The sequence below is a fragment of the Haliotis cracherodii genome, unplaced genomic scaffold, assembly GCF_022045235.1.
Source record: "Haliotis cracherodii isolate W230 unplaced genomic scaffold, xgHalCrac1.p SCAF_12, whole genome shotgun sequence".
NCBI lineage: Eukaryota > Metazoa > Mollusca > Gastropoda > Lepetellida > Haliotidae > Haliotis > Haliotis cracherodii.
The window spans coordinates 24,341,875-24,360,790 of record NW_027266267.1 but is presented as its reverse complement, the minus strand read 5'-3'; the positions used below and the strand labels follow the sequence as shown (position 1 = coordinate 24,360,790).

Sequence of the window (18,916 nt, the reverse complement as noted above, 5' to 3'; positions counted from 1 at the left end):
TTCTTGTCTACTCAATCACAGACGATGCTTCCTTTCAGGTGGCTGTCAACATAAGAGAAAGGATTCTGAATCAGAAAGGAGCAAACGTTCCCATTGTGTTTGCGGCTAACAAGACAGACATTGGTCAGTCTGTTGACCAGATTGAAAGGGTTTATAGGGACCTCAATATCAGCTGTGAATGGGAACATGGACATGTGGAGATATCAGCTGAGAAGGATGACAGTGTTTTCAAGGTAATGGAGCAAATTCTAAAACGTCACAACAAATATATTGCTCTAACTAAAAAAACTAAAAGTCCAGCAGGGCTACGATCAAAGTTACAGGCAATCAAGAAATGGTTCGTTCAAAAAGAGTCCAAAAAATGAAAGTTGTCAATGCCTATTTTTGTTCTTGCAAACAATTAAATGTATGAACTATTTATCATTGTTGTTTCGAAATGCCAGTCAAAGTACATATTGTCATTTTCAACATAAGCTGCTTCTTTTGATATTTTCCGCTTTCTTCATGTTTGTATTGATGCTTCCCAAACTCCTGTCAAAAAAACAATAAAATTTATTTTGTCAGATCCACATTGTTGTATTTTGTGTTGTTTCTGTTGAGGTGTGGATATTCTGTGGTCACGAAACTTGCTTCCACAGCTCAGCTATTCTTTAATTCCTATAATATATCGGTAGGTCATTATTAGTATTAAAAATATAAAGGCTGCAAACTGAATTTTCACACCACTGTCTTTGGGCACCAAACATTCCAAAACAGACTCTACATCCAATGAAAAGTTGAATTGCTTGAGGACGACTTGGACTTCAAATAAATAAGAATTCACGAAGGCAATAGAGATGTTGACAATATCATAAACGTTTCACAAGACATGTGTGCAGGCGCGCGTGCGTGCTTGAATATGTGTGTGTCAAAACAAATATAATATATTTGAACGCATTGTGTCCATGAGAGTGAGTGAGTGAGTGAGTTTGGGCTTTACGCCACTTTTAGCCATATTCCAGCAATATCACGGCGGGGGACACCAGAAATGGGCTTCACACATTGTACCCATGTCGGGAATCGAACCCGGGTCTACGGCGTGACGAGCGAACGCTTTAACCACTAGGCTACCCGACCGCCCCTGTGTCCATGAGAGTTGTTTAGTAATCTTACAATGAATTCTATAAAACTTTTCATACTGTGAAATTAGGGATAATGTATATCCAGTCCGAAGCTGTACCGGAGGTAAAGAAGTGACATAAAATATCAATAAGGCTAGATAATGTAATCACCGAGAAAACTCAAGCAATGCTATGTATAATCATACTACAGACATTAGGCCAACCAACCAACCATAAAGTTTGCATTTTAATTATAAGACCCCCGCACATTTTCAATGGAAGGGGACACAGTAATCATACAGATCTGTACAAATGGTTACATCTACCTACATGTGGTTACATCTACCTACATGAATATGCATACCAAACCACCTACCTAGCCACAATACTCCCCATAGGAAAATAGAGACACAGCAAAAAAAGTGTAGGTTTCCGTCTTCCGGAAACCTTCCGGAAACCTTCCGGATACCTTCCCATTTTGGATCCGGCCCGGATACCTTCCGGAAACCTTCCGGAAACCTTCCAAAAAAAATGTCAAAATTTGGGGGGTGCATTTTGTTCACTTAAGTGTGAAACACATAAAAAAATTAACTTGAAAATACCAAGCAATTTGAAGGTTGTTGAAGGCATCTGGAAGGTTTCCGGAAGGTTTCCGGAAGGTTTCCGGAAGGTATCCGGATGCAAATTTTCTTCATGACTTGCTTCTGGTAAATAATGTTAGCCTGTGCATTACAGGTACCTGTTGTAATATTCTGTGTTATTTTAATGGTAAATATCCTCCTAAAACATTTTTGGAGAAGAAAATTGTTCAATTTCATATTTTGTCCTTTTCGGATGTTAATGGTATTTAATGAACAAACATCAGTTCTTGTATAATGATATCCTTAAATTTCATGTCCAGACTTCCAGTTTGTACTGAGAAAAAGAAAAGGTTACAGGTACCTTTTGTAATATTCTGTGTTATTTTAATGGTAAATATCCTCCTCAAACTGAGATATGTGGGCATGCATTGTTCACAAGTTGTTTTGCGACATGGGTCCAATGTGTGAAGCTTATTGCTGGTGTCCGCCACCATGATATTGTTGCAATATTGCTAAAAGTGGCAAAACAGCATTCTCACTCAGAAAAAAATGGAAAGTCATTGGCTATGTGCTTTGGCATTTGGCCCTGGTGAGATTAACAGATTAGTTTGGAACGGTATCAGTACTTGTTATATCGGGACAGTGTAGTTTCATGGGAATATAAAACAGAATACAATTGTCCCAAATTGGTGCATAAGACTAATGGCATCCATAGAAAACACCTAAATAAAGTACAGAAAAAATATCAATGTCATTTGTCTACTAAGGTGGAACTACAACTTTTGTTAAGTATTTATAGTAGGAAAACATTCAGGGCATTAGTACATTTCATATTTGTTCAGCACCTATGTTATGGCTGATCAGTATTATATATCTTTATGCTAATGAAGCAAAACAAATCATGTTTTTGGAAAAAAATCTTATTTATTGATTATATGGCATTTCATTGGTACATATCACAAATTGAAATTTGATCAAGCAAGAAGAGGAACTAGCATAAAGTAACCAGTGGTGTTTGCAAGGCCTTACAGAACAGACGCTTCAATGCCATTTTCTAAATAAACAAATTAGTCAAATCTCAGAAGAATTTTATTGAAGAAGAATATCTAAAGTCAATTATGTTTCTGCAGTAAACCACAAAAGTCATTCAGATTTGTATGGTCAGCATCGGTGTACACAACCTGGACATAGTCACAGTGCTTTGGCATAAATTCATTCAGACTTCATTAGTGACATAATAAAACCACCTACAGTCACACTGATGTGGCATTATTCATTCAGAATCATCACTTTCTGAGGTGAATCTGTTGGTTGTTATCAGGAGTACTGTTCATCTTCCGGCGAGTCCCTTGTCTGAATTGTGTGAGCAAGATCTTCTTAAATGTAGCTGGTGTCAGATTGTGAAATCCAGGTACCTGAAACATTTCATAACATCTTTAGAAACTTGTTAGTCAAAAGTTATGAAACACACACATATTTACAAATGTTTAAAGTTGTTTTCTCAAACAGTGAGGTATTGACAATTTATCTTGCAACTGATATTTAACCAATCTTTGAACATGTAAATAAGCCATTGCAAACAGAAAAGTGTTCAGAAAATACAAAAATGTATCCGGTCTTCTAAAACAATACCACAAGGTTCACCTGAATTTTGCTTGAATGTTTGCATTACATCAAAATGTAAGGAAGGGTAAACAAGACTATGCAAAACTAAGTTACATAGGTTCTTATACATAAATACATAAATGCAACTATTCATAATTATCAAAACACATGTAAATGTCATGTAAGTGATCTCAAAATACAACATAATGAGCGAGTGAGTTGATATAGTTTCATGCAGCTTGTTAGCAATATTCCAGCTATGGGCTTCACACATTGTACCCATGTGGTGAATTGAACCCGGGTTTCAGAGACTGTTTCACCCACTAGGCTACCCTTGCACACCAAATACAAAAGAAAGTATATTAGGAATTCAGACAATAGATATTCTCACCAAATTCATTAATTCATTAATGGAAGCTATATTGAAATTCAAATTTTGACAAATTAGGATGAGACTGTAGAAGCATTTATCTAAGTTATTATGGATATTAAATATCTACCGTTAATTGGTAGTCCATCATAGACAGTGATAAGAAATTCAACTGAAAAGTACAACCTGAACCATCAACTAAAAACTATGTATATTACATTAAAGGGGCCGGTCATGTATTACCGGTATGTTCTCATTCATTTTTGACACAACCCTCCCTGAAAGAAAATGCAAAGCACTTTATATTTTATTGTCCATTTTGTCAAAAGTCTCCCCTAGAGACTCTCACATTTTGGGGTGACCCTCCCTGTTTGTTCTGATCTGAATTCAAATATTCATGACTCATTATCATATTTTATCATTCATCCTATCTTTTTTGAAAATTAACTAAATGAAGATTAACAATAACATGCAAATCTGCCAAAATATTGGCCTGGCAAAGTTTAAATTAATCATAATTACTGTTATAAAGTTTTGGATCCATCGTCTGTTTCTAAATACAGTGAAACCCAACTTTGACTTGTGTGGCATTGTTGAATCATCTACCCAATGTTCTTTATGCATTGATATGCATCTGCACAGAGTGGTCAAAGTCTGTGTCTGACACATAGTGTGCTACAAGGGAGACATCAGTTTGTGTCTAGCCAAACTGTCTGATAATCTCAAGGGCTGCCTTGGTAGCATCAAGGGATGTAGCTAATCCTAAATAAACATAAAACAAGTGAAGTCATCTCTTCTACAGAACACATGATCAAAGCCTGCCCCACCTTTGATGTTTATTACCTTGCTACTCAAACTACAGCTAATTAGCAAAATGAACTCAATGTCAACTCATTGTGGACTAGGGATTAACAGGGCAATTAGTGTCGGGTGGGTATTAGTACTTGCAATTGTCTGTTAATTACTTAATTGAGTAGTGACGGCTTAGTCGGTTGTGCCTTTACAACTGCTATTCAACTTATCGAGGCAGTTTACTATGTAACATGCTTCTTGGGACCAAGGAAATGTATCTTGCTGGATAACAGTTTTTTTCTAATTTATCAGAGATCAGAAATAATAATAATGACGTTTTTGATGTGCATTTCTTTGTTGTGTTCACCAGGATGATGGTGATGGTGTTTGAATTATTAGACACTATTTATTCCAAAAGAGGAATAGGGTTGGTGAAGAGGCAAAGCTTATTTGAACAACATATATATTGATATACAGAAACTGTACAACAAACAGATTAACTGTATCTACAGTTGTAACTATCATGATGCAAATTTTCACTGAATCAAAGTCATATCTTTTCAAGACTCAGATCAGGTTGTTGTGATTGAAGGCCACATTAAACTTGCTAATTTCAAATCATTCATCCCACACTTATGATTTGGTTTGCTGTTTTATGCCGCACTCAAGCAATATTCCGGCTATATGTAAATAATCGAGTCTGGACCAGACAGTCCAGTGATTGACATCATGAGCATCGACCCACACAATTGGAATCAATGACATGCATCAACCAAGTCACCGAGCCTGATCGCCACCTGATGGCGTTAGTCAACTCTTTAGACGAGCATTGTCGCCCGTTACGGAAAGTATTGGGTTACAAATATCCCTTGTAAAACCTTTCAACATGTTCAAATGACACATCGAAAGGGCATTGTGAAAAATTGCACCATGTTAGGATTCTTAAATACAGTTTCAGCTTGACATTGAGTACTTTAAACTTTAAAGTGAAAAATACATTCACAACAAGTGAGCTGTGTCTGCCAATCAGTCGGTGAGTAAATTGGAGTAGGGGACTAATTTCGAAGGTAAACTTGTTTCAACGTTTAACAACTACATGCATTTGTGTTTGTATGAGACAATGTGTGTTTAATTCCATATATTTTACTTCAAAGCATGTTATCACAATAAATTGAGTCGGGTATAGGATAAGTTGGAGTAGAGGCTAATTTCTATTGTAAACTTGTTTTAACATTTCACAATTATTGGTCTTTGCAAGTTATCAATCCTAGTTTAATTTCATTTATTTTACCAAGGTAAATAAAAAATAAGGTGTCATTTTCGTCAAGTAATAATCTACAAACACCCACCTCACCCGGCTCCCTTAGTTCCCTCCTCCACCCACCTCGGCATTTATTCCAAATTTAAAAATTTCAAAAAATCAATATAAGCAACCCCTAAAAGCCCCCTCTTGGGTTGCACACACCACTTTCACCCTTCTCGGAATACACTAAATGGTCCGACCAGGCCCGTGTGCGAAATACGCTGTAGTCGGAAAGCGCACGTTAAATCTTTTATATCAGTCAGAAGTAATAATCGCCGTTTTCGCTTTCGGCGAGTATTTCGCCAGTCAGTGCTGTTTTGCTAAGGTGTCGTTTCAGCTATAACCCGCTTATTGCACATTATTAGTTTCAATTTATATTTATAATCATTTTAACCACTGTAATAAGTAAAAAATGAAATAAAAGTATATAGAAAATAAACAAGGAAATGTTATAAAATGTGCATCCGCAGGCAATATTTATAAGATAATCCTGCATGTAGCTGTGGCCATCACACTGAAGATGCACTTCACTTCTTTCTCATATGTCCAAATTACAATGATTTAAGACAGAATATGTACTATTATGTTAAGGGATATGATCTAAATTCAATTCTATTAGGTAATCCTGAAAGGACGTCAAAAATAAACTTAGAAATTCTTAAATCAGTAGAAGACTACATTCAGCTATCCAATAGGTTTTGTGATTGTACATAGCATCTTAAATTTATAATACTATTCCTTGCCGTATATTGCAGTACACTATTACTACTAAAAATGCGACCTGACAGCGCCGACAACGTAGTTTCTATAATAAGAACATGTATATAATTGTATTCCTTGACTGTACTTTTGTCATATCATATTGTATTCTAATTCTGGAGCGGTATTCAAATAAGTTTTTGCTTGTTTACCCATCCAGTTCACATATAAATGTTTAAAACAATATTTAGTAAACAAATAATTTAAACTCATGCAACAACATAGCGTGTGGAGACGATAGACCACTGAAAAGAGCATATATATATATGCACATCCAATGACCCCTGACATCACAAGGCATTGTTTTGCCAGTGTGTCAGGCAACAGAATACTACGAATTACATCACAGGGTACTGTGACCTGTTTGAAAAGTTAGGTACTGTATTCTAAAGGTAGGCCCAAAATTCTAGACAATCCAGTGATTGATATTATGAACATCAATCCACACTGTTAGATGGTCACTGTCAGATGCCATGAACCAGGTCACTGAGCCTGATCACCTGATCTATTAGGTTATCTCTTATGGTTGAGGCTAAAACGGCACCTCAGCAAAATGTCACTGATTTCTCCAACGAAAACAGCACCTTGATTTGGCAAAAAGGGCTACTAATTGTTGTCTGTTATCTGGAGAGACATGTTGATTCCTGGCCGAAATATATATAAATGAAATTTCTATAAAATTACTATTTATTTCCTACTTACTCAAATAAATATGCCATATATAGTATACCTGTTGTCCAGTTTCTTGACATTTTCGCCAGACTCAGGTTCAGCTTGACATTGAGCTAATCTGAGTAAAGCTACTTAAAACTTCAAAGCATGTGATCTTTCAATGATAAGTTTAGTTGCACCTCCCAATCAGAATCATGAGTAAATTTGAGCATTTAAATTTTTCTAATGTAAATTATTTTTAGGTGACTAACATTTAACAATTATTTGTGTTTGCAAGTTTAATTGCATTTATTTTACTTCAAAGAAATCAAAGCATATTATATTTTCACAATACGTTTAGTTGCATCTCCAAATCAGAGTCAGCAAGTAGATGCTAGTTTTTAATGTAAACCTTTTTGAACATTTCTCAGTTATTTGTGTTTACAAGTGACCATGCAAGTTTAATTTCATGTATTCGGGCATATTCAGACCCAAGTTAAAAAAAATAACAAGGTGCTGTTTTCACCAGGCAATAGTAGGCGAGGTACTATTTCCCTTTATAGTATAACCCTCTCTTACAACTAGCATAGGTTGATGGGGACCAATTCCAACCCGGAATCCCCAAATGAGTGGGTATGGTTTTACGCTGTTTTTAGCAATACCACAGCAAGGGACACCTGACATAGACTTCACACATTGTACCCATGACAAGAATCGAACCTTGGTCTTCAGCACTTCAACCACTAGGGTACCCCACCGCCAAAATTCCCAACATGATCAAGTTGTCATCACGGTATTCTTCAACAAGTTCAAGTGAAAATATCCATACCTTTCAAATGTCTTATCTTCCACTTCACAATGTTCACTGTTGCAAAACTCCTGTCATTTAATTTGTTCTTGATTATTCACACCTGCAAAAGTAAGTTTAGTCGGTACGGTATGAACTAAAAAAATGAGTCACTATAGAGTATCTAGATAAAGGAATATAAATAAGCAAACATATTTCTACATCATATACATTAGCAAGGATTAACATAAGTTAGGTAGATTGCTTATCCTACAAAAATTAAATCACACATTTACTAACATATATAAAACAGAATAAGTGGCTAACAGAAGATAAATAACTTTAATACGTGATCAATATTATTAACATATTCCTTACCTGAATCAGAGACCATATAACAGTCTATGTATTATGGTCTCTGTCTGAATATGTCACGTCTTCAGCTCCCTGCAATCGAGGTTGTGAAACATTTCTGCTGTAGGGATATTACATCCGCTGGGATATCGCTTGTCACACTGCCTGGCATGGTAGGCAAACGTATATCCCATACACCACATAGGTATACTTCCTAATACACACTGTCGAAATCCCCGCGGCTCCCAATATGGCCTGTATGAACTGTAATCGGCCAACCTCGTCTCTTTCCGTAACTGCTGCAGAAATGACCGCTCGTCATTCGTGACCAACTCGTGTTATTCCGGGACAAGCAAGTCTACCCATAATTCCCTGTATGGCCGAAGGCGCCATTTTGGAACACAAATGTAAACAAACACTCAAAGCTCGTGTAATCGATGTACACCGTGATGCTTGATTGCGATATGCTTACCTCGTGTATCGATACATTGTTCTCAATCACCTCTAACTCGGAAATCCCGGTCGAAATCCACCTGAGCCATCCACAACGAGGACGTCAAGTATTTCGAAAACTCGATTGACAGCCGAAGGAAGGAAGAGCAGCTTGCAGATGCCAGGTACGTAGCAGGGCTTCGAGACATAATGGTCAATGATTTCTATACAGAGATCTTATGGAATGGATTGATTTAGATATTTTCCTGATCTCCATGTTACTACTGTAAACGTCAAGGGCCTTTTAGTTTTGTTGTTTTCGGAAACCCTTTGTTAATATTATGATCAAGTGTTTGTTGTGACATGGTATTTCTATTTGGGATTGCATAAGAGCTACAGGTGCAGGACTTTTAAGGGTCGTGTCCTTATTCTCAACATAACGCTGGGATTTGATGATGAGGGTTAGTTACCAAGGGTATAAATCTGGCAAAGTGCATGTCAAACAAAACGTGGCATTCAATTTCAATCATGTGTTGCCACCTGAACCACCTGAAAGTGAGATATGGATTACAATGAATAATGACAGCTTATCAATCTTTAACAAATTCTCACTGAAACATTGAAAGGATAAAGACAAGTTAGTTGTTTTCTGTTTCAGCATGTTCAGGGTTTGTGGGCAGGTTCACAGACATCCTCAGGGAGGATACCAAGTATTGAGTGAGTATTTTTGTTTGTGATAAATACAAACTACATGTATTCATCATGGTATATTTCAATGTAATGTGAAACATCACACTCACAATAGTCCAGCTCTGTGATGGCAGCCTGTAAATAATTGAACATGGACCAGACAATCTAGTGATTGTTATTTTCAGCAAAGATCCATGCCCTCAGAGTATGATGACAACCTAGTCTGACCACTCAATTCATTAGTTGATTAGTGTTTGCAGCGGTAGAAACTAACACTTTCAGTCCACCAGTCCTAAAATGATAGCATATAGCAAAACCTTTAAAATGTCAAAATGACCAGTGCCAATTTCTAACCCTGGTGTTTGGATGTTGTGTTTGTGTGTGTATGTATGAGTGTATTTAGGTTGGTTTGTTGTTTAACGCCGCACTCAGCTATATGACGGCGGTCTGTAAATAATCGAGTCTGGACCAGACAACCCAGTGATTCATATCATGAGCATCGAGCCACGGAATTTAGATCAATGACATGCATCAACCTAGTCAGAGAGTCTGACCACCCGATCCCGTTAGTCGCCTTTTACGACAAGCATAATGGCCTTTTACGGCAAGTATGGGTTGCTGAAGACCTAGTCTACCCCGGAATCTTCACGGGTCGAGTGTATTTAACTTAAATCATGAATCTTATACTTGTTTCTCTGTGCTTTTACAATGTAACCCAAATTTTCTCTGGAATAATAAAGTATTCTCTTATTTATGTCATTTCTGAACAAAGTGTCATGGAAAAGCCAAACAAATAGCCTAGAAATAAAAGTAAATACTGCATTGCATTAATCTGCATTTCAAGAAAATGTGGCAATAATTCATGGAATGATATTCACCTCGGTGAGGATCTCTCTGCATTGTCGAACAAGTTATTTCCTATGTAATGTATGTGTTGAATGACCCTGACTTTGTTGTCAAAATATTGTTTTAACATTTGTTAAATATGGGGATAAATGTCATCTCTGAATGTTTGACATGAATTATTATGATTAGGGTAGTTCTAAGTCGGAATCACAACCGGGGTCTTTTCATTTGAATCAAATGTACAACATGTACAGTTTGGACATTTCTGTGATGTGAATGCTACTTATGTTTGTAGAATGTCCGGATGAATAAAAGAGACAGTCATCCGTGCAGCATCAATGCAAAGAAAGACCATAGAAGAGCAACAGTGAGTGGTAAATATTTTGTTTGGTTCATATGGTTATTTAGCAAATATGTCTTCAGTTTGTTCCTTATCGCTGTAGGCACGGATGTCCTATTATCTAAGGCACTACAATTTTCTGTGCAGAGTTGCATCTCTTGGGCTTAGCAGAAACCTATAGTCATGTGTTCAAATCCTGGTACTCCCCGATTATGTTGCTAGGTTTGTCAGCATTATACACATACTCGTGGGATTCATCAAAGACCTGCACCACTTAGGACTTTCTTCCCACATCAAACTAACATGCGGTGATATATCTGGAATACTGTTCAAAGCAGTGTTAAAGCCAAATCATTTATTTAACACTGCATCCAGCAATAGTTTGGCTATATGACAAGGATTGTGAATATATATTTTTCCATGTTGATGAGTTGAAACAATCACTAAATGACATCTAGTGATGAAATGACAAAAGAGATTCCCAGCATTCCAAGCCTAATTAATAGATAAGGTTGTGATTGAGTAGGCTCATTGATCACATGTAATCATACCACAGTGATGTGGGATATTGTCCATAATAGTTATCATCGGTTTGTCTGGACCGAGTTCATAACATTAGTCACTGGTTTGTCTGGTTGAGATTTGAGATGTGATTATCTTAAATGTTTAGCATATAACAAGACTCACATATGACAACTTAAGTGATTTTGCTGCCTTCTATTTGTAAGTACATGTGGCAACAATTCTTTTTGATTGCTAAAATCTTTTTACATAATGCTGCAGAAACTGAAGTCCTGCTTGAGGTCCCTGGATGAGTACTCCAGGTTGACAGTCTGGAAGGACCAGACAAGGGAGTCCTAAACAGAGGCTGCACCCCTTCAGATATCAGAGGTGATTTGGAGACAGCGATGATGAGGGTCCTGTTATTTCAATGGAGGCCGACCGAGAAATTGTATGCCAAATGGTACTGGGACACACAAAGGCTGGTCTGGCTAATGTGAGAAGACCAACCAATGCCAAGCTGGAGTGGAATTCTTCCAGGACATTCAGGAAATTCTTGTAAACACTTGAAAGGAATGATAAATGGGACTTATTGTCTTTAAATGTGGACCCAAACACCAAATGGAAAGTGCACAATTCTACTAACACAATGCAGCAGAGATAGAGTCTAACTGGTATCCCCTCATCCTGGTTCCTGTTCATCCATGGCAATATAGAAAGAAAAGGAGGATTGAGGGAAAGTAAGTTATCTGAACTGGTGAACATAATCCGTAGGTACTGTCAAGCGAACAGTTATCACACTCTGTTATGAGTATTGAAGAATAGGATGAAATTGCATACTGCATCAGGAACCATCATGTGAACACTGTTCAATGTGCGATATACTATAGGCATATGAATAAAAGAAATTGATAATTTGATTGTTGCTTATGTTTCATTTGCCAGCTGTGTAAATGGGGATGTTTCATGATTTTGCCTCAGTTTAATAGCCACACTTATCTTATGAAACTATGCATTGCTTGGGCATCTCAAGATAAATAACACATGTTTCCTTTGCTCTGAAAACGTCTGATGACACATTGATCTGTTATGTCAAAGGTTAAAGTCACAACCAGACAAAAAGTTTGTTTGTGGTCTAACTCTTCCTTTGGGCAGGGGTCGAAGTTGGAAAAAGGTCGTGTGTGATCAATATATACTACATTTTCCCTTAAATTGCCTTTTCTACAGAAGTCTTAGTAACTCTTATACATATACTGGTTACATTACTTCCATATTTTGGTCAATGATATGTTGAATTCTACAAAAGGACTGCATATTTGGTTTATGTGCTGGATAGCTCTTTGAAATGTTTTTGAAATATTTATCACTGATATTGAAGGTCAAATTCACACTCAAAAGTGATAACTCATGAGGGGTTGAAGTGTAAGATCAAGGCAACAGTGAAGGGGTCATTCATAAAGTATTTCTGCAATTATAACTAAAATGCCTACTTCTGGAGATATTTGTGAAGTATTAAGCACATCGTTGTTATATTATTTGAATACACATATATGTGCAGTGGTTACAACTCCAGTGTCAAATTAACTGTCAATCCCTTTTAATAAAATAATTCACAGTAACTGAGGAAGAGCTTACTGTAGTACCATAAAACTAGGGTGAGGCAAATGTCAATGAAGTTAGTATTTTGGATATAACAAGTACATGTACCGTTACAAATAGTCTTATTATCATCTAATAGGACCAAAGGCCCAAGTGAGCACATTGTCAATGACTTTTTCTTTTTCTCAGTACAAACTGGAAGTCTGGACATGAAATTTAAGGATATCATTATACAAGAACTGATGTTTGTTCATTAAATACCATTAACATCCGAAAAGGACAAAATATGAAATTGAACAATTTTCTTCTCCAAAAATGTTTTAGGAGGATATTTACCATTAAAATAACACAGAATATTACAACAGGTATCTGTAATGCACAGGCTAACATTATTTACCAGAAGCAAGTCATGAAGAAAATTTGCATCCGGATACCTTCCGGAAACCTTCCGGAAACCTTACGGAAACCTTCCAGATGCCTTCAACAACCTTCAAATTGCTTGGTATTTTCAAGTTAATTTTTTTATGTGTTTCACACTTAAGTGAACAAAATGCACCCCCCAAATTTTGACATTTTTTTTGGAAGGTTTCCGGAAGGTTTCCGGAAGGTATCCGGGCCGGATCCAAAATGGGAAGGTATCCGGAAGGTTTCCGGAAGGTTTCCGGAAGACGGAAACCTACACTTTTTTTGCTGTGAGAGGTTACAGAATGGCTAAATTGCTGACTGCACAGCGAACCGCGGCGCCTTAGACGACTGGGCCACCCGTTGGAAAGAGGAAATTTAGACGCACAGAGAACAATATGTGGAGCTGCCCGGTGTACCAGTCACGAGTCTCTATACTCTGAAACTAACCTTACACCCTTTTGCAAAAGACCTCAATCTCATCGATTAAAAACATTTTACAAATGGTTAACAAGTTGGCCATTGAATATCTGTGTGATCCTGCTCCTCCTTATATTTCAGCGGGCGCACGTTACAATTGAAGAACGTCTTCACAGCTCCAGAATGTTATTGCTAGAATAGCTAAATACTAAAAATAATTTTACCCGACACAGTACCAATGTGGAACGACTTACCAGATAATGTTTTGTCCAAAAAATACTGTATATGACTTTACTAAATGTATCACCACAACAGAAAATCCTAACATATTTGGCTTTGACTTACACTATGGTGCCCGTTTCTGTCCAATTATCCATTCCCGCCTCAGGTTAGGATGCAGTGATTTATATGCACACAAATATCACAGACATATTCATGAGTCTACCACCTACTCCTGTCGATATCATTATGAGGGTCCTACTAAATCAATCATTTAGCTGTTTGTATGTGTGATATTTAGAGGTATAGGTGTACAAGCATATTTGTGTATATACGTACATGTGCATGGATGCACCGGTTTGTTTATGTACCGATATATGTATATGTGTGTCTGTGTGGGACCATCCTATTTTCAACTGTAGGTACAATTAATATACATTTATTTAGTTTGTACAGTTTACTCTTATTAATTATTAAATGTCCTTTGTAGGAAGAAGTGTTTAAATAGGCTTTGCCTGTTTACCAAACCAATTCCTTTTTTCGTAAAAAAGATATTGTTTAAATCATTTGGAGATATGAGTACTGGAACGAATTCTGAAATGTCACCACCCATACATTGATCTCAACAAAAGCACTGGAAGCGCACCAGGGCTACGATCTAGGTTACAGGTTATTTAAATATGAGTCAAAGAAATAAGCCTAACATTGAAGCAACAGATATTCTACAATTCAAAACTACAATTAATAGTTCTAAATTTACTTTATAAGATGTGGAACCCTCTCAGTGGGGCAACAGTGTTAAGAGTGCAAGAGTTAACGTTTTGTTACAGTAACATGATATATAAAAATGTTGGAAATATGTTGGGAGTAGGTCAAAACCTAGGTTTTGAAATAATACTGTTACAAAACCTGGATATTGTGACATGGTTTGAAAACCTAGATTTTGAAGTTGAGCCCGTTGAGTACCAATGTACTAAAAAAATTCTAAAACGCCACCACACACCCACACCCACACCCACACACACACACACACACACACACATATATATACTCTTGAAAATCACTATATATAGTGACAATACGAAAGTCCAAAGGTGAGAAGTATAATTTACTCATATATATATGCTCTCAACAAAGGCACTTGAAGTCCATCAAGTTAGGCTCGAAGTAACAGGCGTTCAAGAAATGGTTCTTTAAATAGGGGTCAATTAAATCAAATGTATCAGTAAAATATGAAGGTTTGGAAGTTGTCGAAATATGCGGCGGTATAACAGCCGGGGGCAATTTATGTCAGTGATACTCATTTCATATTCTCTACGTCAACAATATATCATTATTTGGATTTATATAAAATCTGATACTCTTTTCTGTTTACACATTACCTAAAATTACAGTTAATAGTATGTGACCTTGGGGCTAATTTCTGTTTAATCAGTAATCTTAATGTGTTGAAAATGCATCAGCATATTGCATTGCGAATAGCAACAGCTTGTGATCTGGGGACATAACTGCATGAGCTAAATGTTTGTGATAGCACCATCATATTCATAAACTAAATCGTTTTGTTGACAAAATATGAATTGAATATATCAAGATGCAATACAAATTGTTTAACCAGCATCAAACAGTATGCTTTACACAAAATGGTATTACACAATGACGTTACACATGTTTAAAAGACCCGTGAAGATCCTGGGTAGAATAGGTCTTCAGCATCCCATGCTTGTCGTAAGAGGCGACTTACGGGATCGGTTGGTCAGGCTCGCTGACTTGGTTGATGCATGTCATCGTTTCCCAATTGCGTGGATCGATACTGATGATATCAATCAGTCGACTGTCTGGTCCAGACTCAATTATCTACAGACAGCCGTCATATAGCTGGAATATTGCTGAGTGCGGCGTTAAACAACAAACAAACAAACATGTTTGGGCAAACAGACTTACGTTGCTGAGGCTATTCAACACCCCAGGTGGCAACCACACGTGATGTATTCCCTTCCAAATGTACAGTAAGAATAAAAAATAACACGCAGGTAATGGAACACTCGGGTAGTGAAGCCAGATCTAGATTTACATTCACGATGAAGATCAAAGGGATTATACAGTTGTGACAAGCTGATGGATCCTAATTAAATTGGACGTTACTGTACACTTGGCTTCATCTGCATGCTTCTTGTCTATTACCGTTGTTGTCAGTGTGTATATACACATTTCCTATATAGTTTCACTATAATGTCTAAAGATAAATAATCAAATTGCTTTTCCAAAACTCATCCAAAAATTATTACATCAATCATCAGTTGTTTTTCTGATGTGTGCAAGTAAAGGGTCACGTGACTTATGAACGTTACCAACAAAGAGGAGACACCAATCTCATTAAAATCAGATCTAACTTCTCGCTGTCGCTAATCAAAGATCTGAGGACATCCCATAGCGGGTCAGTGCAGAACGACCTTTCGCGAACTTTGACCGACCACTGAAATGACTAACAAGAAGTTTCAACCTGGCGGCTCCCATTTCAGACTGTGCTTGAAAAATATGTTGACACGGTTCTCGATTAAAATTTTGAAAACTGAACAAACGGACACACCTGAGTGTATAATATATGGTTGAGATTGTATGGCAGTTCTTCCCACGTACTTGCAACGCCTCCTCCGTTAAAATGTTTATCCCACGGAAGAGAGAGATAGACGATAATTTTGATTCAGTCGTACGGGCTGTAACTGACGTTCGAAATACCCTGTGTTAACTTTTTCGAATTTGCATCATGTGTCCCTTGGGCACGCCAGAAACCTATGATTGTGGGTTCGAATCCCGGTTCGCCCCGATTATGTTTCTAGGTTTGTCAGCACCATACCCGTGCTCGTGGGTTTCACCGAAATGGTAAACGTCTGAGACCTGCATCACTTCGGGCTTTCCTCCCACATTAAGCTGACACGCCGCGATATAACTGGAATACTGTTAAAAGCAGCGTTAAACCCAACTCACTCACTCACTCACTCGAATTTACATCATTAGACAACCTTTTCTGACTATCACTTTCATGATCTAGTAAGCGACGCTGTGATTGGTTAGTTGAACAATCCGATTTTAATGAGATTGGAGGAGACACTCGCTGGTCCTTCATACTTTTAGCTGGTCGAAATCGTGGAACTAAGGCGCCATCCTAATGATGACAACCATGATAAGGACAATACAAATAGACGTCAGATGGTCCTAAATGACAGAAATATGGTATCATTCATTTATCAAAAGACTAGATAAAAAGAGTGAGATTATTAATTGACACTTTTTTTTTCTTCCAACGTATAAACCTGGCAACATTGTAAATTCTCCTTCACTGATTTCACCAGTTTAAGCTATAATGACATCTGTTGTTATTGAGAACGTTGTCTTGCGACAACTCCCTTCTGCATAGTACTTTCACCACCGATGTCACAACGCGAATATTTGTGTCGCCCTTAGCCCACAGCTGATAGTTTCATGCAAAGACAGATGCTTTGCCTGGTCAATGTCACCTGGTCAATTCATTTCTGTTCAGTGAGCAACTGGACGCTGCAATAGGTTTGAACATATCCAAGTAAGAATAGTTAAATACTGGATAAAGTTACTGAGAAAGGACAACTGCAGATACTGTCTTCAGTGTTATAATTTTCAAATTAGTTAAATGCTCATGGTAAACATTATTTACTGAACTGGGACCGCCTCCGTGGTCTAGTGGTAGAGCGTCCGCCCGGAGAGCGGTAGGTCCAGGGTATGATCCCCGGTCGCGCCCTACCAAAATAGGTTGAAAGATCGTACTTGTTGTCACCCTGTATGGCGCTCTGAATTAAGGTTCTAAAACAAGGACTGGTCGGTTCGGAGTCAGTATACTGTGTCTGAGTGGGGTATTCATGTTAAACTGTGGCATGGTATGCCGATCCCGTTAGTCGCCTCTTACATAAGCATAGTCGCCTTTTACGGCAAGCATGGGTTGCGGAAGACCTATTCTAACCCGGATCTTCACGGGTCGAACTGAAATTAAAGTGCTCATGAGAAAATGTACGCAGCGAGAATAGTTTTTGTACAAAACTGTCATGAAACGGTTTCATCCTCACAATATCGTGAATTTTAGTAAAGTAAAGTTGCAACTTCAACTGAAATGTATTTGTCGATCTTACAAGACAAATCATTAATAAGGTCTTTAGGTAAATTTAGAATTTCACTGCATACTTTTAATGTAAATATGTGTGGTAGATGTAAGGATAATAGCATTGTTTATAGTATATGTTCTAATTGTGCAATAGCACCAATAGCATATCGCTGACAGTTTGCATTTCAAAGTAGCACATGGCAGCAGTGACTATGGGTACACCTGCAGGAAAGGTCAGGCCGCAACTCTGCACATTGAATTGCGGCGCCTTAGACGACTGGGCCACCCGTACCCCCTGAAAAATCACAATGAATCTGAAATATCTATGATTAATTTGATCAACTCGCAACACATACAACATTCTTTTCATTTCAGTAGCTACCTAACTAAAACATATTTTATTATCAGATTCAAGAAGACGTAATTTCTGTAAATTGACGCGACAATTTATTCTGTTGTAGTATCAAGTGTACGTTTGGCCCATAATGTTTTCCTGATTGCAAAGGTTTGTTTCTGTAATATACTAGCTTCACACAAGCTGCGTGAACACATTCATCACGGTGTGATGCTCCATATACAAGTACATTCTAAATAACGCCTAACAGTGTATCACAGATCCCTCTTATTAGCACGGCCACACAGTGAGCGGACGCTGTCCCACGAAGCTGCGCGAACACATTCATCACGGTGTGATGCTCCATATACAAGTACATTCTAAATAACGCCTAACAGTGTATCACAGATCCCTATTATTAGCACGGCCCCACAGTGAGCGGACGCTGTCCCACGAAGCTGCGTGAACACATTCATCACGGTGTGATGCTCCATATACAAGTACATTCTAAATAACGCCTAACAGTGTATCACAGATCCCTATTATTAGCACGGCCCCACAGGCACGCCATGATCTTGAGCGGACGCTGACAGTTTGCATTTCAAAGTAGCACATGACAGCAGTGGCCTTTGGGGTTCGTGTTCTGGGAGTGGATACAACGGCAGTAAAGGTCAGGTTCAAACTAGGACAAATAAACAG

The 18,916-nt window shown here is 37.7% G+C and overlaps 2 long non-coding RNA genes across 3 annotated transcripts; one reads left to right on the top strand and one right to left on the bottom strand.

The window, feature by feature from the left end:
* Positions 1-2,732: 2,732 nt before the first annotated feature.
* LOC139457694 (uncharacterized) lies at positions 2,733-8,829 on the bottom strand. Its single transcript, XR_011652620.1, has 3 exons — positions 8,327-8,829; positions 7,991-8,072; positions 2,733-3,096 (listed from the first exon to the last, which is right to left on the bottom strand). It is a non-coding gene; the product is annotated as an uncharacterized lncRNA (long non-coding RNA).
* Positions 8,673-11,993, top strand: LOC139457693 (uncharacterized). Of its 2 annotated transcripts, none has more exons than XR_011652618.1 (4): positions 8,673-8,919; positions 9,393-9,451; positions 10,566-10,637; positions 11,394-11,993. It is a non-coding gene; the product is annotated as an uncharacterized lncRNA (long non-coding RNA). The 2 variants fall into 2 exon arrangements; XR_011652619.1 differs by having other exon boundaries at positions 10,566-10,644.
* The last annotated feature ends 6,923 nt before the right edge of the window (positions 11,994-18,916 follow it).